Source organism: Gossypium hirsutum, chromosome A05 (genome assembly GCF_007990345.1).
Source record: "Gossypium hirsutum isolate 1008001.06 chromosome A05, Gossypium_hirsutum_v2.1, whole genome shotgun sequence".
Classification (NCBI taxonomy): Eukaryota; Viridiplantae; Streptophyta; class Magnoliopsida; order Malvales; family Malvaceae; genus Gossypium; species Gossypium hirsutum.
Genome location: NC_053428.1, coordinates 85,279,755 through 85,285,951, shown reverse-complemented (window position 1 = coordinate 85,285,951; position 6,197 = coordinate 85,279,755). Strand labels below are relative to the sequence as shown.

Sequence of the window (6,197 nt, the reverse complement as noted above, 5' to 3'; positions counted from 1 at the left end):
ACTTTCTGACACTGAGATGAATTTTGTTAACATCTCCTCAAGGTTCGGCTTCTTTTCTTGTTGGTAAGATGGTTGTTTAAAACCCGGAAGATGTTGTGGCCTTTGATTTCCTTGACCGCTCCACAAGAAATTGGGATGGTTCGTCCAACCTGCATTATAAGTGTTACTATACAGGTTATTTTAGGGTCTAGAGTTATTGTTACCCATATATTGGACTTATTCCTCCTCGATGCTAGGGTTGAAGGGTTGATATTCTGTGCATGCTCCTCCTCCATTTGAATCGCACCTCATCATTGGTTGTACCTGAGTAGAACCACACAAATCGTCAATCTTTTTATTTAAGAGTTCTACTTGGTTAGATAGCATAGTAACCGCGTTGAGGTTGAAAACACCGTTTGTTTTCGTCGGCTTTGTTCTCATAACTTGCCACTGATAGTTATTCAGTGATATCTCCTCAATAAATTCGAAGCCGCCTTAGGTGTCTTATTATTGATAGTTCCTCCAATGGCTGCATCAATCGTCTGCCAAGTTGAAGGATTCAGGCCATTATGAAACATTTGAACATGTAGCCAAAGCGGTAACCCATGGTGAGGGCACCTTCTCAAAAGGTCCTTGTATCTCTCCCATGCACCGTAGAGTGTTTCTAAATCCATCTGCACAAAAGAAGAGATATCATTACGTAATTTGCTGTTTTAGCTGGCGAAAAATATTTTAATAAAAACTTTTCAGTCATTTGTTCCCAAGTAGTGATTGACCCTCGTGGTAACGAGTTCAACCATTGTTTAGCCTTATTCCTTAACGAAAAGGGAAACAACCGAAGGCAAATGGCGTCATCAGAAACGCCATTAATTTTAAAGGTAATGTAAAATTATAGGAAATTTGCCAAATGAGTGTTGGGATCCTCGTCCTTCAAACCATCAAACTGAACAAACTTTTGTATCATTTGAATTGTGTTAGGTATCAGTTCAAAATTATTTGTAGCAATAGCAGGTCTAACTATACTTGACTCAGTTCCAGTTAAATTAGGTTTAGCATAATCATATATAGTGCGTGGAGCAGGATTCTGATTTATTGGATCAGCAGCAATCGCAGAAGGTAGCAGATTTTCTTGGTTTTTAGCCATCTCTTCGGTTGTGGTTGAAGTATCATCCTCTTGCTCGTCCTTTGTGTATCTTAGACTTCACCTTATTTCTCTTCGATTTCTGTGAACTGTGCGGTCAATCTCACCGTCAAAAAGTAGTGGTCCTGACAGGTTTCTTCTAGTGACAGACAATAAATGGAGAATTAGAAAAGAAAAGAAAATTTTAAATTGCAATAAAAGTAAAATGGCTAAAGCAATAAAAATCAAGTGTTCCTAATATCCTAGTTCCCGGAAACGGCGCAAAAAACTTGATGCGTGATATTCGTAACAGGTTTTAAAGATTTATAAATGAAACATTCTTGAGACTAACTTATTATCACGATTAAGGCAAGTGTACCTATCGAACAGTAGTATAGTTCAGCAAGATCGGATTGTCGAACCCAAAGGAACTACGAGCACTAATATTTACTTACTTTTTATTATCTAGCCTAAAAATTAAGAGGTTTGGTTATCTAAACTAATTACTAACTAAGAATGCATAGAAAGAAAACTCGGGAAAATACTTTTAGGAAAATTCGATTGATTGAGACAATACCTAAGGAAAAATCCACCTAGACTTCACTTGTTATTTGACTCTGAATCAGACAATTTATTCATTTGACTTGATCCGTAGAAATCCCTAAGTTATATTATTATCTCTCTCGAGACTACTAACGTCTAACCCTAGGTTGAAAAATTGAAATCTCTTTCTAATTAACACCCTAGAATTGCATTAACTCGATCTATGGATTCCCTTATTAGGTTTCACCCTAATCTGGCAAAATCTTGTCACCCTATCTCTAGGTGCGCAATCAACTCCGCTTAATTATGACAATTTTACTCTTAGACAGGGTCTATTCCTCCTCTGAATAAGAGCGTTAACTTGAATCAATATCCTGGAATATTAAAACAAGAATTAAGAAGACATAATTAAGAACAAGTCAAATATTTATCATGCAATTCAGATAATAATAACAATATCTGTCTTAGGTTTCATTCCCCTTAGGTATTTAGGGGGTTTAGTTCATATTTATGAAAGAAAACATCTCAAAAGCATAAATATAACAAAACATAAGAAAACTCAAAACTCCTGAAGGAACTTGAAGGGAGATCTCCAGTCTTGATGATGAATCTGACTCTTAAGATGGATCAATCGGCTTTCCTTGAGTAATTCCTTGCTTCCTACTCTGCGTCTCTCATCCTAAGCGCCTCCTCAAGTGTTTAAATAGGCTTTTGAATGCCTAAGAGCCCTAAAAATTGGCCTTTTTCAAATAGGACTAAACTTGGGCTTGGCAGGGACACACCCGTGTGCGATTACTCCAGCCCAGTGTCAAGGCTGTTAAATAGGCACGGGCATGTGGTCTACCAGTGTAAATCATGCTTCGATCCTGCCAAATTGGCACGGCCATGTGACACGCCCGTGTAAGGAAGCCCAGGCCGTGTTGTTTTCCCATGTAGGTCCATTTTGTCTGTTTTCTGCCCATTTCTCGCTCTTCTTACTCTCCTATGCTCACCTAAGTATAAAACATGAAATTAAAGGATTAGGAGCATCAAATTCACCAAATCTAAGGAGAAATCATCCATAAATGCGCTAAGATTGGATAAAAATATGTATAAATTACGGTTTATCATATTTTTTTTCATTCAAACCCCACTCAAAGCAAGTGCACATTTCAGTTTCTGTGGAACTATTTCTCGAGCTTATTTATTGAGTCTGACTCTCAATCATACTCTGTCACTGACATGTTTATTTGTTTTAACTCGAGAAACTCTCTCTTCTTTTTTTCCAAATACTGCGAGCTAATATATCTCTTCCTAAATTAAGTTTGGAAAAATTCTCGATCTACTCTTTCTTATGGAACCACTGCAATTAATATAGTCCACCATAGTCACATTTCTTCTTTTAGTAAGGTACAACACACCTCAAACAGTCTTCTAGCAAACACATCAACTCATCAAGACCCTGCTGTGTATTTTCTAGCCAATATTCAACTTTAATTGGATCATCACCTCTTTTCCCTCGAAATTCCTTAGCCCCACACTTCCAAACTTTATCAATTGAGGTTCTATGAGCATTTATCAAGTTAAAATTTTGAGGACATGAAGGTGTTGGTGAAGGCACAGTAAAGGGTGGATGTTTCGAAGCCACCAGGTGAGTTCGCAAGAACTCTGAATAAATTCATTCATCATTTGGAAGAAAGAGTCACGCGCCTCACCTTCGATCCCTTAAGCTGCGGGCGCACTAAGAGTAGCTCATTACTTAGCAGCTGGAACATCACTAACTACTTCATCGGGAGCAGCATGATTAAACTCAACCAACATCTTTTATCTAAATGAAAACCAAAATCAGATTAGATCAAAAGATATCAGACTATCACCGATTATAAATGGCATGTATTTCTAAACTCGTACGCGCTACATTTCAGTCCTAGAATCAACGAAATTGTAACTCTGAGACCACTAAATGTAACATCCATTACCCGCCCTGATTGTCGGACCTAAGCTACGAGATGTTACCACACAAAGCTCTCATAGCATACGTGGTGAACCGTATTGTGGATTAAAATGTGGCAGACTGATCCTGCAGGTCGTCCAACAGTGTATTGAACTGTAGATGGATAAACTGCGGACTATCTCGTTGACACAAATATTATGGAAAGTAAGGCAAACATCTAATTATTTTGGACATCTAAATGGTGGAATGTTTCACGGATACCTTACACTGTGATAGGTCCCACGAAACTTAAATGCAAAACATAACAAAACCTAAGTCCATTTTATTTATGCACATCAAGAGAGATTCCAAAGTAACCACCATAAAAAATTAACATATATGTTTGCAAAATAACCAACTATTTATATACATGCCGCTTAGACAAATCAAATCAAAATAAAAAGTCTACCACAATTCTTGGACGAATAGTGTGAACTTCTTATTGATCCAATTAACACGTTTTGAATGTTCAAAATCTAAAAGATAAAAGCAACCTAGGCATAAGCATTAAGAATACTTAGTAAGCTCATACAAATTCAATAATTAACATACCTCACATAATAATTATGTGATATTTTAATATGTGAACATAGTTTACCTATAAACCAACATAAATTTTCAACAAAGTAAGTATATGTACTTTATCAACATACAGTATATTTAGTACGCAACATGATATAATAACACTTTTATACTCAATTCATTCCCATTCATTTTCAACATAATAAGTGTGGACACTATCAATCATACAAAATATCCAGTATGCCAAATGGTATGGTAACACTTGCATACCTTTTCCTCTCACTGGTGCAGACCCAAAATTTAACAATCAAAATCTTTCATTACCTCTTATTCCACAACTCATCAATTTCAAATCTCACATGTTTTATGATACCTGATAAAACATCGTAAAAAAACTCTATAACATCCCTTACCCAAGTCCGAGGCCGGGACCGGGCACGAGGCATTACCTGACTTAAATGCATGCATATAATCATTTCTGAGTTATAAAAACTAGATCAAATTTTAAAACTTTTCAATAATTTTCTAAAAGAACTTGATATAGGCCTATGAGGCCAAAACACGCTTTAAAAATAGTACGGGGATAGTCCGAACATTTTTGGAAACTTTGAAAAAACTACCACTTGAAACAGGTGCACACGCCCGTGCGGTTAGTTCGACATGGCCTTGTTAAAGGCCCGTGTGACTCACACGGCCTAAGAAAAATAGGGACACGTCCGTGTCCCTTACCCGTGTGGAATTATTTTTTTAATTTGAACCTACAAGGGTTTCACACGGCCAGACACACGCCCGTGTCTATACTTCGTGTCCCTCACACAGCCATGACACGCCCGTGCCGCAATCCGTGTGTAAAAACCTTCACATTTTGTTTCTGACGTCAGCAACCAATTAAGGGCACACGGCTAAGGCACACACCCATAGCCAGGGGCCGTGTTCTCCACACGGTCGTGTCTCTACCCCTGATTTTACTACAATGCATACTGACTTGCAAATTCAAGGTGCAAGGGACACATGGCTGGACAACACACCCATGGGGCGGCCCGTGTGTTGCACACGGCCTAGACATACACTCGTATGTCTGCCCATGTGGACAAAAATAAGGCTATCTACCAAGCATTTTTGCCACCCTTACTCATACCAACCTACAAAGTAACCCATACCACCAATCCACAGAGCAATACAAAGCCAATTCAACCACAACAAGATATCTAGAGACAACCCTATTACACTTTACCAATCCAACAAGTACTTGTTCATTCATGCAATTTGCGCATCCATGAAACACCATCAATTGCATATCATAGATAAATGTTAGCCATTATTTGTGGCCTTATACAAAATAAAGGGTTTCACCCCAAGCCAACCCATTTGGCCAAACCATAAAGACACAAAACTCAATAAGACAAAGTCCTATACATGTCATAATCAAAATAAAAGAACTAACTATACCAAGTGCTTCAAATGGCGGCCAACTCTAAATCATGCGTCGGGTAGTTTTTCTCGTACGACTTTAACTGTCTCGATGCATAGGCTATGGCCTTACCTTCTTGCATGAGTACGCACCCCAATCCATTCAAGAAGGCGTCTCTATATACAAAAGAACTATTTTCTCAGTTCCAATTGCACTAAAACTGGGGCTTCGGTCAATAAAGCCTTTAATGTCTTAAAACTCTATTGGCACATATCATTCCACTCGAACTTGACCTCTTTTTGTAGCAGTCTAGTCATCAGAGTAGCTATCATCGAGAACCCTTTAACAAATCGTCTATAGTACCCTGCCAAGCCTAGAAAGCTTCTAATCTCCAACACATTCCTCGATGATTTCTACTTAGTAATAGCGGAGATCTAACTCGGGTCAACTCTAATTCTGTCACCCAACACTATGTGTCTTAAGAATCCGACCACTTGGAGCGAAAACTCACTTTTACTAAACTTGGCATACATTTACTTATCCCTCAAGGTCCGCAAAACAGTTCTGAAATGCTCTGCATGATCACTCGCATCTCGAGAATAAATTAATATATCATCGATAAATACCACTACGAACTTATCCAAATACGG

At 38.1% G+C, this 6,197-nt stretch overlaps 1 non-coding gene across 1 annotated transcript; it reads left to right on the top strand.

Moving 5' to 3' along the window:
- Positions 1-579: 579 nt before the first annotated feature.
- LOC121229984 (small nucleolar RNA R71) lies at positions 580-686 on the top strand. Its single transcript, XR_005927935.1, has one exon. It is a non-coding gene; the product is annotated as a small nucleolar RNA R71 (small nucleolar RNA).
- The last annotated feature ends 5,511 nt before the right edge of the window (positions 687-6,197 follow it).